The sequence below is a fragment of the Hylobates moloch genome, unplaced genomic scaffold (assembly GCF_009828535.3).
Source record: "Hylobates moloch isolate HMO894 unplaced genomic scaffold, HMol_V3 SCAFFOLD_15, whole genome shotgun sequence".
NCBI classification, from domain to species: Eukaryota; Metazoa; Chordata; class Mammalia; order Primates; family Hylobatidae; genus Hylobates; species Hylobates moloch.
The window spans coordinates 31006111-31028899 of record NW_026652290.1 but is presented as its reverse complement, the minus strand read 5'-3'; the positions used below and the strand labels follow the sequence as shown (position 1 = coordinate 31028899).

Below are 22789 nucleotides of genomic sequence, written 5' to 3'. Positions count from 1 at the left end.
ATAAAGAACTACCTGCAACTGGGTAATTTATGAAGAAAAGAGGTTTAATTGACTTGCAGTTCCACAGGCTGTACAGGACGCATGGCTGGGAGGTCTCAGGAAACTTGCAATCATGGCGGAAGGCAAAGGGGAAGCTAACACATCTTCACACCGGAGAGAGAGCGAGATAAGGGGGAAGTGCTACACACTTTCAAACAGCCAGATCTCGTGAACTCTATCACAAGAACAGCAAGGGGGAAGTCCACCCCTGGGATTCACTCGCCTCCCACCAGGCCCCTCCTCCAACATTGGGAATTGTAATTCAACATGAGATTTGAGGGGGGACACAGAGCCAAACCACATCAAATAGCATCACACATGTGACCAGTACGTTGTCGTTTCCAGCTCTCTTCCCTTGCATTATTCTGCAGGAGCCCTGGCCACAATGCAGTGCTGGGTGTGGTATTCTTGAATTCACAGTTGGGCCAGGGAGGTGAAATGACCCCCCTAAGAGGTAGCAGAGGTGCTAGCAGTGCTCCCAAGACTCATAGTGAATTCTTCTGTGCCCCCCCATCACCCTGTTATGCCACTTTTCAGTTTCCCTCTGATCACAAATGACTCAGCACACAGTGCAAGTGCTACACTTTTACTCCAGAATTTGACTTGTATTGTCCTACAGACTGCAGGTACCCTCTTGTTGCTCCTTTCCCTTGAAAAAAATACATCATCTCAAAAGAAGGCAACCAGAAGCTGGCAATGGCACTGGAATCCCTTCCTGGGCACAGAATTGATGCTCATCTGCCCTATGCACAGCACTTTTACAAGAAATCTCATTTGGTCAACCCCCCAAATATCACGGAAGGACATTATTATTATCTCCAGTCTGCAGTCGAGAATACTGAGGCTAGAAAGTGGTTACCACTAAAAGCAAACCTTTTCTCTCTTTCCCATTGCCTATCCACCCTGACTCTGGGCTCTGACCCACACCCACCTGCTCAAGGTCCCAGGTAGGAGTTGCCCATTCCTTCAAGTATGAGTTCATTCATACCCATCACCATGTGAGGCTTGATGTGGCCTCACTAACAAGCAGGTCTCACCTGCCCTGTGCATGTGAATGTGCCTTAGGAAGCTTATCAAATCCCAAAGGAGAAATTACATCCTCTAGGAAAAATACAGTGAGGTGACTGTGCCGTTCCCTTTACTGGCTCTGGACCACAGCTGAGTTCCCACGCATGCACTGTGGCACCCGAGAGTGTGGGCAGAGGCACTTCTGCTGAGTGGGATGAAACATCTTAAGTGCTCTGAGGGTTGAAACTTTGAAGAGGTTGAGATCTGTGAGAGCTGAAGAACCTTTGAATCTCCCTTCAGCTCTCCCTACCCCAACCACAGCCCTTCTCTTGATGTAAAATATGTGTTCAGATAGAAAACAAATGAGGCTTACTTCTATGCCAGTAGGACTGTTTGGCTTTAAGCTTCCCCACTGGTTGAAAAGAGCAATCTCTGAGATTTGCCCAAAACTTTAAATGAAAGTCACTCCCATTTGTCACATCCATGGATTTGTGAGATAGGGCAGGAGGCTGTGTCTCTGCCACCCAGCGGTGGCAGCAGGGGTCTGTGCAGCCTGACTGTATTAGGGGTGGGCCCCTCGTCCAGTTGCCCATGAGGATAACCTGCGGAGAAGATCAGATAGAGATACCTGGACTTATGCAGAGGCGTGTTCGGGTTAAATAGAAATGCCTAGGGGCCAATAGAGGGAACCTTCCAACAAGTGTATGAGTTGGCCTCTCACCCAATGCTGGCCACCCAGATGGCAGCTTCTTGGACATGATGAATGGCCTCACTTCCACCAGAACATCTTCCTGCCAGGCCCTGCTGCTGCTTCCCCAGCTGTGTGGCCTTGGATGAGTAACATGGCCTCTTATTAAAGAAATGGATGAAATACTTTCTAAAGAATCTTCCAACTCTGAAGGTCTGTGACATCTTTTGTCACTGAATTAATAGGAAATCACCTCCGTATAACATTCTAGATTTGGTGTATGTTAGGAGACAACCTCTGTTGATGGTTTGACCAAATGTCTGAAGTGGGAAGGATTTGGGGACCAAAACAGGTAACAAGAGTAGATGAACACAAGAAATTCAGGTTGAATTAACCTGCAACAGATATTTATTGAGTAACTTCTACATGTAAGTCACCAAAGTCTGGGAAAGGGAAATGGATGAAAGTATGATTCTCTCTCTGGAAAGCCTATATTCTAATTAATTGATGTATTAAGTAATGCTGGGTGGAGGAACAATAACCCAGGACTTGTATAAACAATAGGAAACTATGGGGGAAGAGCAAGGCTAAAAGAGACATTATCTGGGAGGCAATTCTAGAGCAGGCAGATTTCAGGTACAGGACAATCAAAGAAAAGGAGAGTGGCATTCACACATCAAGTCTAACAGTATGGCCTTACTTTATGGTCCACTTGAGTACTGCTGAATTTAGCCCTAGGTACTACCAGGTCCAAAGCTGCTTCTTTAAGCTACACTTTAAGCTCCTGTCACTAGAAGGGGCTGTCAGGGTGCCAAGGATTGTGGCAGGTTCCGTGCGGACTTCCCTGGTCTTAGAGGATGTTGGAGTCACTGGGGTGTGAGGACATTGGAGAGACAGGAATAGAGTTCCACACTGCCATGAGGAGGTGGAGCCTGATGCAAAGCCACAGGGAGGCTGGCGTTGACGGGGCAGGAGGAATTCCCACCCAGTTGGAGAGTTTTACATTGAGGACTACATACCTGGTTAGGGTATAAGGCAAAGTGGGCTCCCACTCCTGACATGTGCCTCTTTACTGTTGTTCTTTGTGAGCTTATTCCCCACCTAGGACAGCTAACGCTTTAAGCTCTTGACCGTCATTTATACTTTATTCACGTGAATGAGTTTTTAGTTTTCTCTTGAAAGCAAGTTGGGATACCAGGAAAGTTGACAAGAGTTTGAGTTTCTATGTTGGTTGGGAAAGAGTGATGTCTCCACATGTAATTTGTAGAGGGTCCCATCAGTTTCCAAAAGAGGAAGTGGGTGTTTGTCTTGCTTTTGAGACATTTTGGGAGACTTAGACACAATATAATTTCTATTGAGAACAAAGTAGGGTTAGGATTTGGAGAAGGAAGACAGATATTACCTTCTCTCTGCTAAAGAGATGGTCTGGAGTAGAAAACTTGTGGACTGTGTTTACAGTGGTGGCGTACTACTCTTGGTTCAAACAATAAAGCAGAATCGATGTCTGTAGAACAGAGCTGGAAGGGGCCTCATGGTTGGTTTTCAAGGTAAACTAACCACAGACATCAGTTTTCCACTCCTCAGCCTTTATATCATCTGGGTTCATCTTCCAGGAAGGCCATAACAAAGCTCCACAATCTGAGGGTCTTAACAACTGAAAATGATTGCCTGGAAGTTCTGGAGGATGAAAGTCCAAGGTCAGCTTGGGCAGTGTAGGTTTCTTCCGAGTGCCATGAGGGAGAATCATTCATGCTTCTAGTGTTTGCTGGCAGCCGCTGGTGTTCCTTGGCTGGCAGAAGCACCACCCCAACCTCTCTCTGCATCTTCACAGGGCATTCTCCCTGTGTGTGTGTGTGTGTCCGAATTTCCCCCTTTTATAAGGACACCAGTCATGTTGTATTAGGGGCCCACCCTACTCTAGTATAATCTCATCTTAACTAATTACACCTGCAATGGTCCTATTTCCAGATAAGGTCACATCCTGAGGAACTGAAGGTTCAGACTTAAACACATGAATTTGGGGGAGGAGACGCAACTCAGCCCATAACCACATTCTTTCTACACAGGGAGTTGGGAGTTCATGTTAGAGAGCCCATTAAATCATGCAGGGAAAGGAGATGAAATCCTCTGCGTCCGTCACTGTTTGAGGCAGCCCTAGACACATGCTGAGCTATTGTCCCCACTTTGCCAATGCAGACCAAGCTTGTGTCCATGGAAAAGCCCAGTGTGAACTAAGATCACTGGATGCCCACCTTGGTGCTGGGGCCCGGGGCCCACACAGAAGTCGTAGGCCCAACCTGAGGGGAGCAGGCCATATCAGGCCGAGGATGGCCCCCTTGATTTGGGTGCACACTCAAATGTGCAAACCACTGCCTGCACCACAGAGACTGGCCCGGAGGTGTTATCTGTCCAGAGGGCTGGGCAAAGGGCTATCTTTGAACCAGCTGTCCCCACTCAGGCAAGAGGTGGCTTTGCTGGGCCTCCATTTCCTCCACTGTAAAACAAGGGTGATGCTCTGCCCTGCCCGACCCATCTAGGGTCAGGTGAAGATCAAGTAGGACAACAAGATAGAATGTCTTTTAAAAGACCCACACACGAAGGTGGCATGAGGGATTGTATTTATGACTATCATGCTCTATGCAGCCCTGACTGTTACGTGCTAGCTGGCTGTCTCATCTCCTCGAGATGTCCTGCGTGCCTGCTGGTGAGGACGATTCCAATGACTAAAAGGTATCTGGCCTTCTCCGTGCCCAGCTTTACATCCAGTAGAGGCTCAGGCCACCCTCGATGGCAGTCTGCCCGCTGCGGGCCTGCTTGTCTGCTCAAAGCAGAGGCTGACATGTGCCCGGGTTGCATTCCAGAAGTCCTGGCCTGCTTTCTCCACGTGGTGAGCTTCGAGCAGTGAGCTTGGGAGCAGTCTTTCTGCTGAGTTCTGCCAGGTGAACCTGCAGGAGTAGAGGGTATCCCAGGCACGCACCTGTGGCTCAGGTTTCTCCCTTGTGGCCCACTCTCTCCCCACTGCTGTTTTCCAGAGCACCTCCATCCTGCCAGATTGACAGCTCACTCTTGGTAGGGAACAGAGTGTAGGAAGTGATCGTTTCAAACCTCCCTTGCAGCTCCACCTGCCAAAAGCCCGTCTACCAGTTGCCGTATTTACCCTGGCCGCCAGGCCTCTCTCAGCTGCCCTAAGAAAACAGATTACCGTCCAGAGCAAAGTCCTCGTGTGTTTCCTTTCTGGACATGAATCAAGTTCTGAAAGAAAGGTTTCCTGTAGCCCATTACACCATTTCGGTTTGTTTTATCTGTCTCCACCTGCGGAGCAGGGAATTAACCTGCTGCCCAGGGCCGGGCCGGTGAATGGTTGGAAGGAAAGCAAAGCGCACGGGTGTGCGTTTTTCGACAACACACCATGGCCTTGTTCTCCTCAGCAGAGCATTGTCCCTGTGAGGCCCAGGCCCAAATCTGAATAGGACTCTGTGTAACTTGATCTGTTTTCCTTCTTGGCTATAGTCTCTGTGCCAAATTTAACTGTGGTCTGTATATATAGTGTTGTTGCGGGAGGGTGGGGGTAGACCAGGGAAGGTTGGGGGAGGGGAGTATATCCATGCGGTTTTTTTTCTGTCTTCCTTTTTTTGTGCTTGCCTGCTTTGCTCACTGTTTGCTATATATAACTCAACATGACTGTCCTCACATCTCCAGTCATTAACCCTTTAGGGATAATTAATGCGCCTCTTCATGTAGGCCCTGAACATCCTGGCTGGGAAGCGCTGGCACTGTTGGAGTTAACGGTTGGTCCCTGGAAAGTGAACTTCCCCAGAAGTGCTTGTGAAGCAATTAACAGGGCCCCACTCAGATAGTAAAAATATCCCCTGGCTTACAAACAAGCAGGGAAGCGCCTCCAAGCCAAGAGTCACCGCTGTGCCCCAGGCCTGTGGCGGGCGCTCCCTCTTTGAAAGTCTTGTATCTTAGACTTCGCAGAAATGCTACAAAAGCTGGTGATGCAGCAACGATTTCAGGAGAGACTGAAATCTGTTGTCCAACTGAAAGCCTGTCAGGGCTGGGCCTCTCTCAGGAGACGGCGGAAGTGAACCATCCCAAGGGTCATGGAAAGAGCTACTCATTGTGGGCCTGGGGTGACAGTGACCCATCCTGGGTGAACAGAAGCCTCACTTCACTTTGCTGGAGGGAGACAGTAGGCTGACAAAATATTGTGGAATCTCCTAAAATTGGTTGCTAAAGGGAGCTCCTCACCAGGGCCAGCTTGCCTGGGCTCTTCTTTCAAAGGGCGGAGTGTTGTCTGCCAGTCCCCAGGCTCGGGGATGCAAGTGAAAGGGCTTCGGGCTTTACTGTTCATTTCCTCAGAATCATAGAAATGCTGAAAATTACAAAACTACGGTCTCCCTGCAAGGGACTCAAGATGTCTTGGGTCATCTTCGGCTATATTTAGAATTGAAAATGTGTTGGCTCTGAGGAAACAGGGTATGTGTCCTTCTCCAAGCAGGATGCTATGAACCTTGCCCCATAGGCCCTCCTACCCATCCTCACAGAGCCCTGAAACTCCTCCTCCAGGAACCCTTCCAGCCAGTGGGAAGACCCCACAGATAGGTCCCAGTTTCCCCTGTGAATCAACTTCTCTAGCACTTCCCACTGCCCAGGGCTGGGAAGGTCCAGTGTGCTCAGTGTGGCACTGTTTTCCAGGGCTGGATGCACGTTTGGTCCTCCAGTGGGAACTCTGCTATCGTCCCTGCTTCACTAGGAGTGATGATGGGGACAGGCAGGGCAGAGAGTGGACACAGGGATCCTGGCCTGAGGGGGCAGTCACTCGTCCAGCTCACTTGCACATATGTCACCATGGACACAGAGGGTTTTCAGTATGGTAATGATTTGCACAGTCCACATCAGCATCCTGTTAACTTTCTTTTTGTAACCCTCAGCATGGTTTTAAGAACCTGGAAGTTTATTGCGTAACTGTTTTGCTTGTGAAGTTGCACATGATTTCTCAGAAAGATCAATTCAAACCCGCCTTGTCACCCCTCTTCTCCCAGGCCCCACTTCCTGCTTTGCTGGGGCTGGGGGGTCAGAAGTAACATGGCTAGAGACAGATGTCCATCATCTGTGCTTGCGATGACAAAAGGAAGTAATAGGAGCACAGTCAGACCCTCACTCCTTGGAGCCCTGTTGTGAGCCGCTCATGGCATGCACCATTCTCTGTCCTCAAAACAGCTCAGACGGGTAGGAATTATTGGATTCTTCCTCTAAATGGGAAACCAGGGGTTTCAGGTGCCTTATCCATGGGCCCTGCCCTCACCTTCCTCACCCAGTGCCTCTCTGTGCCTTGCTGGCTCTATCTGTGAAATGTCTCAAGAGTCCATCCTGTTGTCTCCCATCCCATGTCTCCCACTTGGCCCACGGTCCAGACTCTTACCTGTCCAGACTCCTACTCCAGAGAGATCTGGCATGACCTTTGGGAAAGGCACATTGAGCCATGTGCTTCTCCCTCTTGGAACTCAACAGTGGCTTTCTGTCACTCTGAGAACAGAATGCAGCCTCCTCCCTGTGCATGACAAGCACCTCCCTGAGATCACAGCTGTGGCTCCCTGACTCTGCACTGGTCCAGTCCAGCCTCAAGGCCTTAAATTTGCCACTCCAGACCCCTGGTTTGGACCCTGGACTCTGAATACATTCTGGTCTTTTCCTCAGGGAGGTCGAGGCACTGTCCTAGCTTGTGACCTGCTCCCATACCTATTTTCTCAGGGTGGAAGCAGACGCTCCAACTCCCACACTGTGAGACTGGTACCATTACCTCCAAGACCCAAAGCCTGTAGGAAGTATAGCAGGCCTCACCCAATACCCTGCAGTTCCCTCACTTGCTCCAAGTGGGAGTTGGGTCTTCATGGGTCCCCAAGATGAGGGCCAGTGGCTTTCCTCTTTCACAGGCTACAGTGGGAGTGAGTCTTCCACCATGGGACCTCTGGCCAGATCTCAGGGCTCTGTGGTTGGGGGAAAATGGCTCTCTTTTATGGGGCTTTAGGACATGAACTGACATGACATGTCCTACAGACTATCCAGAAAGGATGTGGATCACTTTTTGCTGCTTTAGACGACCTTCTTTAAAATCAGTGCATTGACATATTTTCAGCACTTAAATTTTCCTATTCTATTATTGCATCATCTCAGAAGAAAAGTCTTTCATAATTAATGAATCTCAGGCTGGGTTAAATATTCAGTGGCTGCCCACACACCACTTACTCTATTGCTTCAAAATAATTGGCTCTCACTTATCAGGTCCACTAGAATGACTGTCTTAAACCAGTCATGTGGTGGAAGCATCACCATGTTTCTTGCTCAGAAAAATACCCTTTCAAGGGCTTTTCTAGGGGAGCCCAGAACAGTAGCCAATTCTAGTGGGACCTTTAAGAAAACAACTGGTCTTTTGCCCAGGATGATATTTGAGCCCCCTAAGGGGCCAATAGGGGCCCCTCTATTCAACTTCCCCTCCGAGTGCCACCAACCTCCCCACTTTGGTTCCATACAGCTTGGATTATTGCCCTACTAGTTCAAAACTGAAAGTTTCAAATAAAAACCAAAAGACAAATGTTAAGTCACATTGAATTGATAATTGAGACAATCTGTCAAGCATATTTTGCTTTCCTGATTTTTCAAAAAAACCCCAATGTTGCACCTTCCTTGTTGTCAGTTTAGTATGTTAATATTTTTTTAATTAAACTTCAGTATCATTGAACAGGTCATAGAGTGTGAGCAATATTGTCTTTGTTCCAAAACTCCAAATGTACTGAAGCTGCCATTCACAATTGTTTTCTGCTGGGCTGCTTATTTAAAGAAAATGATTTTGATGAATAAAAATAGGTGCATTTTCACAGCATGGGGTCCAGCAAGAATGAAAACCTTACGGATCACAGCCCGGCCCCTGGGGGTGTGGGAGGAGGTATTGTCAGATATTAATTTTGGCTGATTGTTTTTGAGGCCATGAGACTGCCATTCCTGTGTCCTGTGGTGCGTTTTAGAGACTGATGTCACTTTTTTGAGATAAATTATTAGAGAAATGTTTATAGATGAATATACATTTCACAGTGTGCCAGAGTTGAGGAGTCTAATGAAGTTTAGAAGGGACACTGGGATGAGGGTGATGAGCTGCGGTGCCTGTGGCCTGTGACAGACACCTCTTGCACCAGGAGGCAAGGATCCTGATGGTCAGATGCCCAGTCCCCAACCAGAGGGGGTTCAAAGCCAGTGCAGCCCCTTCCTCCCACCGCTGGGGGCAGCAAAGGACCCACAGTGGAGATTGCAAACTATAGCAGGGGCTGTGCTTTGTGTTTGTTTTCAATATTTGAGCCATCATACAAAAATGTAGTGATTTCTTGTTCTCTATACAAAAACCAGAAGATCTGGGCCACAATGTCTGCATTTTCCCCAGTGTCAGTCTGCTATGGCCCCATATTAGCTGCCTAGGGCCCCTCACTCCTGCTCCTGCTAGACCCTGTGGATATTTGAGTCATGACCTTGCCTCAAGGCTTATTCACGTATTATTTGTTTATTTATTTTTAATATAGGAAGGGTCTTGCTCTGTTGCCCAGGCTGGAGTGCAGTGGCACAATCATAGCTCACTGCAGCCTTGAACTCCTGGGCTCAAGTGATGCTCCTGTTAAGGCATATTTAGATGGGAGGAAACATCTTTCTTCCTTTAGAGCGTCTAATTATCGGCATGGCCCTGGACAAATTATCCTAGAGCCTGGAGCCTCAATCTGCTCATCTCTGTAAGGGGGGGTGACAATGCAACCTCATAGGGTGGTTGTGAGTACTACATAGAAAAAGACTCCAGAAGGAGCACAGGGCCTCCATTGGGAGCCCCTCAGCCAACACTCCCTCCTTGCTGCCTGCACAACCTCAAGAGACCATGGTGTCCTTTGGGATGCTGAAAACTGCAAGGAAGACAACTGTGCATTCTCTGTGTAAGCAGTGTGCACACTGTCTTCCTCCTAAATGGCTAGTTGGAGGAGTGAAGACAGACTCACTCAGAAACGGGTGATTCCCTGGCTGCAGTCTCCTCTCTGATAACAAAGGACTGGGCCCAGATTAAGAGACGAGGCAGGAATTATGTGCTGCAGAAAGGCAGTGGGGACATCTTGAGTTTGTTTGCAGCTAATCTCAAATTTTCAGGTCTTTTCCATTTGCAGCAAATCTGATTCCCTCAACACATCTGTGGTAAAATGTTATGAGTGCATGCGGAGACCAAGTGTGGAGGAGCTTTTTTTTTTTTTTCCACCACCAAATCCATAGTTACTCTCCAAGTTGTAATCTTATCATATTTAACTGGTTCCACATAAACAGATCTATGTATATTTTCAGTAGTTTCAGCTGAAACCTGTTAAGAACAGATGTGCAAATGGTTCCCTGGCGCTGATTCATTTAAATATATTTTTTCCACGAATAGTTTTTTCTCTCTCCCTTTCCTTAGAGGGGAGAAAAAATATGAAAGTGGAACCACCATTAAAGTGGATACAACATGCTTCTGGGTTCTCTGCAACCAGTGTTTGCCATTGGTTTTCAAACAGCAATTTGGCACATGAGGCTTTGAACACAGAGGGTGCATTTGATGGACAGTATTTGCTCTGAGACTGTGTGGTTGGGAGAATGGGCTGAGAGCTCTGTAGTTGCTACCTAAGCTAGGGTCAGCCAGGGTTAGTTTTTCCCTGCTGCTGCTGCTAAGCAGCCCCTGGGCAAAGGCTTCAGCAGGCCGTCTGCCTCTTTGAGCCTTTAGTTTTTCAGTTGCAAACAAACAAACAAACAAAAAAGGTCCAGGGAGTGGGAAGATAAAGAACTCCTGTAACTCAGCAACAATAACCTGATTAGAAAATGGGCAAAGGACTTAAATAGACATTTCTACAAAGATGATATATATTAATAAATGGCCAAAAAGCATGTGAAAAGATGACTGGCATCACTAATGATTAGAGAAAAGCGAATAAAAACTAAAATGAGACATCACCCCACACCATTAGAATGGCTAATAGCAATAAAACGGAAGATATCAAGTGTTGGCAAGGTTGTGGGGAAATTGGAACCCTTCTGCACTTTTGGTGGGAATATGAAATGCTACAGCCACTGTGGAAAACAGGATGGCAGTTCCTCAAAAAATTAAAAATAGACCAACCATATGACCCAGAAGTTCCACTTCTAGGTGTGTATTAAAAAAATTGAAAGCAAGATCTCGAATAAATATTTGCACACCCTTATTCAAATATAGCAGTATTGTTTGCAATATCCAAAAGGTAGAAACAACCCAAGTGTTCACAGATGAATGAATAAACAAAATGTGGTCTGTACATACAGTGGAATATTATTCAGCCTTAAAATGGAAGGAAACAGTGCTATATGCTACAGTATGGAAGAACCTGGAAGGCTTTATGCTAAGTGACTGAAGCCAGACAAAAAAGGACAAATACACTATAGTTCCACTTATGTGAGATACCTAGAGTAGTCCACTGCATAGAGATGGAAATCACAATGGTGGGCTAGGCACGGTGGCTCACGCCTATAATCCTAGCCCTTTGGGAGGCCGAGACAGGTAGATCACTTGAGGTCAAGAGTTTGAGACCAGCCTGGCCAACATAGTGAAACCCCATCTCTACTAAAAATACAAAAATTAGCCAGGTGTGGTGGTGTGCACCTATAATCCCAGCTACTCGGGAGGCTGAGTTATGAGAATCACTTGAACCCAGGAGGCAGAAGTTGTGGTGAGCTGAGATCGCACCACTGCACTCCAGCCTGGGTGATGGAGACTCTGTCTCAAAAAAGAATGTGGCTTCCAGGGTCTGGGGAATGGAGAGTTGTTTAATCCATAAGAATTTCAGTTTTGGGGGATGAAATGAGTTTTGGAGATTGGTCACATAACAATGTGAATGTACATAACACTACTGAACTGTACACTTAAAATGGTTAAGATTGTTGAAAAGAAGAAATAGGGGAGAGGGTCTAATTTGTGATACCAACCTCGTCAATGGGGGAGGGATTCGAAAGAGAGGTACACATTTAGCCAGACACTGAGCCTGTTGCCCGTGGGGATTATGCCTAAAAGGAATGAGATAGGAGGGGTTAGGTTTTCTCAGCTTTGAATTTCTTTCTCAAGAACACTACTCTGTCCACCTTCCCATTGCCCACCCGACAGAGTTTACCTGGCCTCCCAGCTCTCTATCAGCCTGTAGTCATCTGCAGGAAAGTCCTCACCGGGCCCCGTGGGCCACGCCCTTTGTCTGTGACTCTGGGGCCCAGCACTCTGACCCACTGGCCTGTGTTCCCCTCTGGTTGCAAGACAGTGCAAAAGGGACCTGTTCCACCTTCAGTGGCCTCTGAGTAACCCACACGCTCCAGTCTGCAGATTTCTATCTCACTGACTTTGCCCTGGCACTGGGATTGGGGAAGTGAGGGCTGCAGGTAGGAGTTTGATGGCAGATGAGCCTCAGGGGTTCAATGTCAGCTGGGAGAAGCAAGGCCACTTCTAGACTCAGTTCTGCCACTGTCTGGCAGTGATGCTCTGGGCAAACCATTTTGCTTTGTCTCTGGTAAAAGAAGGCTGTGGGCAGGATTTGGCTTTATATTTGCTAAAGATTCCAGATCTTTGAGGGGCTCTGTCTTCCTAAATTCTGTGCAGCCTGCTAGCCTCTGCAGGACAGTATCAGGGAAACTTAACATGCCTGTGTTTCGTAGTGAACAGGATATCTAGGGTTGAGAATTACTGCAAACACCGTTATGTTGTCACGTGAGCTGGGGCTCCATGGTGATGCACCCTGGGCTCCCAGAACAATGTGAGGCACTGAGATTCCCTGCACCTGGGCCTGGGTCAGAATCCTGGTAGAGGGGTCTTTGGCAAGGCAGTCGTTTCTGCCACCTGACAGGAGAGGACCTCCTTGGGATTGTACTCAGCTGAGCAGAAGGATGCCTGGTTGGCTTGGGAGGTGAGATTAACTTCCTGGGGGCAAAAAGGAGCCATATTTGTCTTAATGAGGAGAAAAGAGCAAAATCAAAGCATTCGTTAACACTTCAAAGAGGATAAAAGAACAAGTTCGGTTCACAATTACTGCCTCCCTAACCAGGCAAGTGTATGGTGGAGAATCCTGTTATCCTAATTCAAGAGGACGATGCCAAAGGCTTCTCTTGCTGGCTGAGAATTGTTGGGGAGCTCCCTGCCCACGAAGGGCCTGTTTGCCAGATCCCCGGCCCCCTGCAGACCTCTGATCTGTGAGGAGCTGGTTCTAGTAGTGATTCACACTTGTTTGTGAAAACCTTGATCTTCGTCAAGCTTTTAAAAAATATCTCATCCATATTTTTTCCCAATGATTTTCCTGCCTGCTCTTTTTTTTTTTTTCCAAAAGTAAACACTCAAAAGCCTTCATTGCTATAACTAATTCTGGAGTTTACAGAAGCAAAAATCAATAGGCTCAAAACTCCATTCCTTTATTCACTTGGCTCAGACTGGCTTGGGGTAGCACCTCTGAGCCCAAGCCAGAAACTGCAAAAAGGGGGTTCCTGTCGGAATCTTGGAGCTCATCCCCCAAACTTGAGACTACTCAGCAAGTGAGCAAGATGTCTCTGTCTGGTCCAGGAAGATGTTAGCCCCGCACTGCCCCTCCCAGATAAAGAGATCAACAGGGGACAGGTCAGACTCTCCCATTCCGTCTCCACCTTTGCCAGTCTGCTTCTAGATCCCCTTCATGTACTCATATTGCTGCCCTCAATTCACTAGATTTTCGGAATCTATTTACATCCATCCACCACATCCACCACTCTGTTTTCCAAATATTATCACAATCGGTGCAGTGGTGCTTCCCCCGAATGACTGGCAGCTCTCTGACCTTTGTTTTCAGCCACAAATGAAAGGGGACTTAAAAGCTGTGTGTGCATGTGTGTGCGCACGCCTAATGGACACACTCCTCATGAAAAACAGGATAAATTACAGAGAATGGCAACGTAATGATTACAGAAAGGTATATGAGGCAGAACCCATTAGTGAGCTGCATTTTGTTCAAAACCGAGATACTGGCAGGCAGAATAACATGCCTTTGTACCAGAACGCATTCAGCTGTAGCAATGACTAATAATGTAGTGAGGATCTGTGCACATTTTCCCCCTTTTGTGCCTATTTTCATAAGTTAATAACTCAAGCATGAAAATTGTTTTAGGCTGAAGACTGGTGGTAAGATCTGGTCAGACTATGTGGGAAACAACTTTTGTTGTTGTTACTTAATTTAGTTTGGCTGTTTTTAAGTTAGAGGAGTGGAAATGTCAATGTCAATGTGAGTCTTGCACTGTGTTTTTGTTAAGCCCAAGAGCATTTGGGATTGCAACATACAAAGCACATTTTTAATGACTAGAGATCGTAGTTTCTCTTCCTACAGGTGTATGTTCCTATTTGGCACAGGTAGGGATTTTTGGGGAGTGAGGAGGAGATTGAAGTGAAATATTATAAATGACATCATCCTGGGCTTACCCTTCTTCAGCTAGAAAATTCCTATCCCACCAGCAAATCAGCCTGGCGAGCAAACAGCTGCCTTAGACAAATGGGGTTGAGCGTAGGGGTGAAACCTGCTGCAGGATTTTAGTAAATTCTCAGAGCAACGGAAGGAAGAGAAATATCATGAACAATTGTCATACCTCTCATTCCTACAGGACTCGGGTTTCGTGAGCATTTTCCTGTCCATAGAACCAGAGAAAGTCTAAGTGAAGGGTACCAGATTTCGTATAACTCCTCTTTCTTCTTGTCTCTTCTTTTCTTTTTATTGGATCAGAAGACTTTGAAAGACACAGAAAAACACAGAGAATAACATAAATACCTGTGTAGCCACATTCTAGAAGTAATAACTGTAATATTTTATAATGCTTACTGCAATTTAGTTTTTAAAAAATAAAATAACTGAAGCATTACTGATAAAGATGTATCATCTCCTTTATCTCACAGACAAGCAAAGTGGATAAACAAAGGCTGCAGTCACCGGCATCTTTTCCATCCTTCATTAACTGCATCCTCAAAAGAACACTATCAGACTGGTAAGACAAGCATTATTGTCCCACTTCACAGATGAAGAGCTTGGGGGCCCTGTGGATGTGTAGGAGAGTCGGCCTCCCTTTTTATAGGCCTTTTGCTGAGCTTAGAGGACAGAGCAGAAGACAAAGCCGAAAGCAGCCCTAGGCAGACACTATCCCAGCCCAAGGAGCCATGCAGACAGCTCCTGCCTGGAGGAGAAACAATTCTCTCCTTCAGCCAGGCATGTGGCACAGAGGCAAACAGGAACTGCTTAGGGAGACAGTTCACATATATGTACTTCATAGGGCACATTTTAATCCATAAATCAATCATGGATCACTGCTAAAGAAAACAAAATATGCTGCCACTAATTTGCCACCCTGTGAGCATGATTGGATGATGTTTATTTTGATTAGGAGATTGCTCCATTTATAAATCAATACATCCTGTCCCCCTAAAACGGCATCTGGATCTTTTGAGGGTTAAAAAAAAAAAAAAGTGAAATTGGATGAGGGATGAGAGCTGGACTTCTGTGTGTCCCGGGGTTTCTGGATCTACAGCCTGGTGCCTAGCATCAGTTAAGCCCACTCTGGGGTTGCATCACATCCCGCAAAGCCACATGCTCTGTGAGGCCAACAGGAGCCCCGCCGGGTCGACCAGCTGGAATCTCAGAGAGCGCTGACTCTAAAAATACCCGGCTCTGCAGAAGCACGCTGGGCCCACGGGGCTTCTAGACTGACAGCTCCATTTATCAACTACCTATTGGTTTTAAAAATTGGAGTGTCTTTTCCGCGTTGACTGATTTTGGCTCTAAGAGATTTCGCTGGTCATTTCAGAGTGACTGAAACTCCCCTCTAACAGATCCCGGGAATTGTTTTTAGGAAAGGTAAAAGGCAGCCTTTTCTGTTACAACACAAAGCTGAGCCGGCAGCCTGGCTTTGTCAGGAGCTGGGGCTCCAGCGCCCGAGAAGCCCAGCCTCGCCGGCGGTCAAGTTCACGGCGAGGCCGCGCGCTGCCTGGGCTGCGCTGCGCTGCGCTCCCGGACCCACACCGACCGCACCGCGCGCCGCCGGTGCTTCTCCCACCCCAGCCTAGAAGCTGCCTCCCTCCGCCTATCCCTGCAGGATAAGCCCGAGGAGGCGGAGCATGGAACTCGACTGTTAAAACGTTTAAGAGAGAAAACTTTGTGTCTTGTTGGCCTGAAATCGAGTACACAGCCCGGGGTGATCAGGGTCTCCCGGCCGGGATGTGTGAGAATTGCTTCCTCTGGGCAATAGGCGATATGATGCTTTTGGAGGAAGGTATCTCTCCTCCTGAGCCCCGGAGGGGAGAACTTCCAAAGACAGAAAACCACAGGGTTCCTGGCACAGAGCTTTCCCTTTATCAGCTAAAGCAGAATCTTTCCTGGCCTTAACCTGGCCCCTTCCTCTAACTGTAGGCAGAGAGGCAGAGAGAAAAGCACTTGCTGAAACACAAAGTTTTGCTCTATCCTCAACGAACTGTCTAGAGTTGATTGCTGATAGTCGTGGTGCATTATGCCTTCCTGGTTTTCATTTAATTGGGCACCGTGCTGCCTTTCAAGACACCTTAAAGGAACCAACAAGCAAATCCAAGAGAGCTGGACAGACCATTGAACACACAATAGGCTGTGTCTCATGGCCTTCGTTGTCTGGTGCCTCAAAGAAAACACCAGAAAGATTGTTTCTAAGCTAGAGCCACCCCAGATTGCTTAAAGTACAAAGCTCACTGCTGTTGGGGGTACCCTTGTGAGACACTGGAAAGCTGGTTTTACCGTGGCCCTATGAAGAGGAAGACTGAAATTTAGACAGTAATACCTTTACTAGGATTGGAAAAGATTTGGTCAATGACAGCCCTGTCATTTCTAAAACCCATTATCACTGTATGAGAGATTCCTTTGAGCTGCATCCTCGACAGTGCTTCCTAAGGTCAGTCTTTTCTATTGTACTCATTTTAATGGGTGCATGGTGGTGTCTCGTTGTGATTTTAATGTGCATCTCCCTAGTGACTAATAATGATGGGACGCTTTTCATACACTTGTTTGTCATTCATAACTCTTCCTTGGTGAATTGTCTGTTTAGATATTTTGTCCTTTTTTTTTTATTTGGATTGTTTGATTTCTTATTATTGAGTTTTGGGAGTTCTTTATGTATTCTGGATACAAGTTCCTTATTAGGTATATGATTTGCAAATATTTTCTTCAAGCCTGTAGTTTGTTCTTTCACTTTCTTAACAATGTCTTTTGTTTTTAATTTCAAAGAAATCCAATTTGTCAATATTTTCTTTTACAGATTTGCTTTTGATGTAAGAAATCTTTGCCTAGCATAAGTCACAACAATTTTCTCCTAGAAGCTGTAGAAATTCCAATCTGTAATGATCAATTTTGAACTCATTTTTATATTTATTTATGTATTTATTTATGTATTTATTTATTTATTTATTTATTTTTTGAGACAGAGTCTCACTCTGTCGCCCAGGCTGGAGTGCAATGGCACCATCTCGGCTCACTGCAACCTCCGCCTCCCAGGTTCAAGCGATTCTCCTGTCTCAGCTTCCCGAGTAGTTGGGATTACAGGCACGTGCCATCACGCCCAGCTAATTTTTTGTATTTTAGTAGAGACGGAGTTTCACCATGTTGCCCAGGCTGGTCTCTAACTCCTGAGCTCAGGCCATCCACCCACCTCAGTCTCCCAAAGTGCTAGGATTACAGGCGTGAGCCACCATGCCCGGCCCAGAACTTATTTTTAAATATGGTGTGAGGCGTGGAGCAAAGTTTACTTTTTTGCATGTGTTTAGCCAATCGTTTCCTCAACATTTGTTGAAAAGACATTTCTCTACTGCGTTGTTTTATGTATTTGTCAAAAATCAGTGTATTTTTGTACTCTTGATTCTAATGTTCCATTGATGTTTGTCTTGATTTATTTTTTGGCCTTGAAACAACAATTTATTATCATCTCTCATGATATTGGAGGTTGGTCAGGTTCAGCTGGGCAATTCTTACTTGGGGTTTCTCATGCATTTGCAGTTGGATGATGCCTGGAGCAGCAATCTGGAGGCTCAAGGAGGCTGAAGGCCCCATATGACTCCTTCATTTCCATATCTAGCACCTCAGTGGAGTAGGCTGGAACAGCTGGGGAATGATTGAGCTTCTAATTCTCTCCCTACCTCCTCTCTATGTGTCTAGTTTTCACTTCTTCACAGTACGGCATTCTCAGGAAAGTCAGACTTCTTAGTAGTGGCTTACCCTAGAACGGCTTTTCCAAAAGCAAATGTTTCAAGAGACCCAGGCAGAAGCTGCAAAGTTTCCTGTGACCTAGCTTACACATCCTATAGTTTCTTTTGCCATATTCTGTAAGGAAGGGAAGTCGCTATGGCCAGACCAGTTTCAAGGAGAAGAGTATGAGACTCTACCTCTCGATTTCAGGAGCATTATTATGGAGAGGGAAGGATTGTTGGTTGCTTCCATATAAGCAATGCCAATAATAGAAGGCTCCGCTGTCCTGATTAATGTAGCTTTATAACAAGTCTCAAAATCAAGCAATGTTAGTCCTTCAACTTTGTTCTTCCTTTGCAAAGTTGTTTTGACGGTGCTAGGTCCCTTCCATTTCCATTCAAATTTTGGAATCAGTTTGTCAATTTCTACCAAAAAAAAAAAAAAAAACCCTTATGAGATTTTGATCAAGATTGCATTGAATTTATGGATCAATTTAATGAGAACTTACAATTCAAATTATTTTAAGATCAATTTGGTGAAAATTTACACCTTAAAAATATTGAGTCTTCTGACCTATGAAACTACTTAGGTTTTCTTTAATTTATTTCAGCAATTACCTTATAATTCTCAATGTATAGATCTTTCTATCTTTTATCACATTTGCCCTACTTTATAAGTTTTGACCCATTATAAATGGTATTTTTAAAATTTCAATTCCAGTTGTTCATTGCAAGTATATGGAAACATAATTGATTTTTGTACATTAGCCTTATATTCTATATTTTTGCTAAAGTCACATTTTTAGTTCTAGTAGTCTTTTTCTCATAGGATTTTCTCCATACATGCTCATGTCATCTACAAATAAAGATGGCTTTTCTTCTTTATTTCCAATCTCAATCTCTTTTGTTTCCATTTCTTGCTGTTGCACTGGATAGCACCTTCAGTACAATGTTGAATTTGTGAGAGTTTCTGATCTTAAGAGGAAAACACTCAGTCTTTCACAATTAAGAATGATGTTACCTATAGGCTTTTCATAGATGTTCCCTTAACAGGTTGAAGAAGTTTCCGTCTATCCTTAGTTTGCTAGACTTTTTATCAGGAACGTTTGTTGAGTTTTATCAAATGTTTTTCTGCATCTATTGAGACATGCAATCTTCTAGTGCCATCATTTTACAAGCTCAAGTGAAGTGTAGGGCACTTACCTTTCTTTACGTCCCACTATCTTTTCTGTTTATAATATAATTGCTTAAATATTTTCTCTGCATATATTTAGGATCACATTAGATAGTTATAATTTTTACTTCAACTGTCAACATAATTTAGAAAACTCCAGAGAAGAAGGAAAGTCTATTGTACATACCAATATTTTTGCTTACTATTATGTTAATATGTTAATATGTTCTTTCTTCCTTACTGATGTTCCAATATTCCTTCCTTTATTGTTTGCTTTTTCTTTAGAAAACTGTTTTCAGCTGTTCATTTATAGTATGTCTGCTGGTGACAGATACTTTTAGTTTCCCCTCTCCTGAGAATGCCTTGATTTCCATTTTATTCCTGAAGGACCTTTTCACTGGAAAGGATATTTCAGCTGGATATAGAATTCTGGATTGACAGTTCTTTCAGCACTTGAAAGTACTCTGGTCTTCCATGGTTTCTAATAAAATATGTCATATAGACATATGTCTGTCTATCTATCTATCTGTCTATCTGTCTATCTATCTATCTATCTATCATCTATCTATGTGTCTATCTATGATGGTAATATTGAGTGTCAACTTGATTGGATTGAAGGATGCAAAGTATTGTTTCTGGGTGTGTCTGTGAGGGTGTTGCCAAAGGCGACTAACATTTGAGTCAGTGGACTGGGAGAGGCAGACCCCCTCTCAATCTGGGTGGGCACCGTCTAATCAGCTACCAGTGAGGCTAGAATAAAAGCAAGCAGAAGAGCGTGGAAGGACTTGACTTGCTGAGTCTTCAGCCTTCATTTCTCTGACATGCTGGATGCATCCTGCTCTTGAACTCCAAGCTCTTCAGCTTTTGGACTCTTGGACTTACACTAGTGGTTTGCCAGGCTCTCACGAGCCTTCAGCCACAGACTGAAGGCTGCACTGTTGGTTTCCCTACTTTTGAAGTTTTGGGACTCAGACTGGCTTCCTTGCTCCTCAGCTTGCAAATGGCTTATTGTAGGACTTCATCTTAGGATCAATACTCTTATGTATTGATGAGTCAATACTCTTAATAAACTCCTCTTCATATATACATCTATCTATTAGTTCTGTCCCGCTAGAGAACCCTGACTAATACACCATCTGTTTGTGTTTGGCTTTCAAGAGTTTGACTATGATGTGTCTTAGTGTGAATTTCTTTGGGTTTGTTATGTTTGAGATTTGCTCAGCTTCTTAAATCTCTAGGGTAATGTCCTTTGCCAAATTTGGGAAATTTTGAGCCATTATTTCTTTGAGTATTTTTTTTTAGTTCTGTCCTCTTTTCCTCCCCTTCCAGATTCCAGTGCTGCAGAAGCTAGGTCTTCTGTTATAGCCCTACTGGCCCCTGAGGCTCTGTTCATTTTGATCTTTAGCCTACCTTCTCCTAGTTGTTCAGATTAGGTGTTTTCTATTGTCCTATCTTCTTGTTCCATGCTTCTTCCCTGTGCTGTCTCTGCTTTGGTGTTGAGCACCTCCACTGGGTTTAAAAAATTTTTGGTTACTCTATTTTTCAGTCTTGGAATTTCCATTTTCTGCTGCTTCTTTATATTTTATCTTTCCTTCCTATGATTTCCTATTTTTTCATTTATTTCAAGAATGCTGTCATTGCTCTTTGAAGCATTTTTGTGATGATTGCTTTAAAACATTTATCAGATAATTCCAACATCTCTGTTGTCTCAGTGTTAGAATGTATTGTCTTTTTTCCATTCTGTTTGTGGTCTTCCTGGAAAATTGAAGAGCAATTTTCAATTGAAACCTTGACATTTGGAGTGTTATGTTAAGAGATTGGATCTTACTTTAATCTTCCATTTTAAGTGGCTTTATCTGACAGCGCCCCAGTAGGAGAAGATGGTAGGGTTGGGGGAGTGAAGTGGGAGTGACGAGGGGAGGGAGGCCACTGCCCCATTATTGTCAAGTCTAGGGGTAGGTGGAAGCCCAGGTCCCCCTCTTGGCCTCTGTTGACCCCTGAAGAAGGCTTCTCTCTCTTACTGCTTGGTGGGGTAGAAGTTACGGCTCTCTGCTAGGCCTCTCCCGATACCACCATGGCAGAAGGGGAGGAATACCTCGTTCCTGCTGGGTGGGGAGGGAAGTTCAGGCTCCCTTATGTTTTCCACTCCAACTGTGGGGGATCTTGTTACCATTGGGCAGGGATGAAAGTCTCAGCTCCCTTCCCAGCCTTCTCAGACACCACCCTGGTGGGGTTGGAGTGGGCAGGGTGGTTGGGGTGCCTTGACATAGGCTGGTGAAGGTGGAAGTCAAGGCTTTTCACCTGGCCTCTGTGATTGGGGTGGGGCTGTGGTATTTTAAGTGGTGTTTGGCTAGAGTGGAGTGGTTATTGCCTAAAGCTTTTCTGTCTTGCTGGGCTGCCACTGTCCATCTCCTTAGGCTGGAGAGAGCAGGCTTTTGTTGGGTCCTTCTTGGTCTCATTTGGAATTTCTGAGTTCAGCTTCTTCAACTATATATCTGGGATATACAAGACAGAAAGAAACCAGGGCACTCTCCACCATGTTGTTCCTCCAGTCTCAAGATCTCTAGAGAGTCTGTCCTCTCTCCATCTTTCAGTGTCTTCTTGTGCATGTTTTTTATATAACATCCACACTTTTTAGTGGCGCTTAGCAGAAGCAATGGGACAAGTACATCTACTGCAGCTTTCTGGAAGAGAAGCTCCTCATTTCTTTTTTTGGATACATTTCAAAAGAAGTTGCAAATATATGACCCTACACATTTCAGTATGCATATCATTAACTACAGGTCAATATTTGTTTATATTTTTCTTTTTCTTGTGTGAGATGAAAACTATACATGCATTGCTGTCAGGCTTTCCCCAGGCATCAGAACTCACTAGACATCAGAATATACATCTTTGAGAGGAACCACAGAAATGTAATGTGCATGCTAAGGCTTTTACCCGAACATCAAAATGGAAACGTCAGAGTATTCATATTAGAGAGCAACCTTACAATTGTAATGGATGTGGTGAGGCTTTTTAAAAAATCAATGTTCAAAGACATAGAATCAACCAAAATGGCCATCGGTGATAGACTGGATAAAGAAAATGTGGTACATATACACCATGGAATACTATGCAGCTGTAAAAAGGAATGAGATCATGTCCATTGTAGGGACATGGATGGAACTGGAAGCCATTATCCTCAGAAAACTAACACAGGAACAGAAAAGCAAACACATGTTCTCACTCATAAGCGGGAGCTGAACAATGAGAACACATGGACCCAGGGAGAGGAACAACACACACTGAGGCCTGCCACTGCAGGTGGGGGTTCAGGGGAGGGAGAGCATCAGGAAAATAGCTAATGCATGTCAGGCTTAATAAGTAGGTGAATGGCTGATAGGTGCAGCAAACTGCCATGGCACACGTTTACCTATGTAACAAACCTGCAAATCCTACACATGTACTCCAGAACTAAAAGTAAAATAAAAGAAAACAAACTTCAAAATAAAAAGAAAATTCTACATACATTGAAATATACAATTCTTACATGCACCATTTGATGAGTACCACCCACCACTCTGTCAATATATAGAACTCATCCATCACCCCACAAGTTCCCTCTTCC

General features: G+C 45.1%; 1 long non-coding RNA gene across 1 annotated transcript in view; it reads left to right on the top strand.

Annotated features, from left to right (window-relative positions):
• The window catches only part of LOC116483215 (uncharacterized), a 265660-nt gene that overhangs the window by 112745 nt on the left and 130126 nt on the right, over positions 1–22789 (top strand). Inside the window, exon 2 of the long non-coding RNA XR_009210017.1 lies at positions 14709–14797. This is a non-coding gene — a long non-coding RNA (uncharacterized LOC116483215). The remainder of the gene's footprint in view (positions 1–14708; positions 14798–22789) is intronic.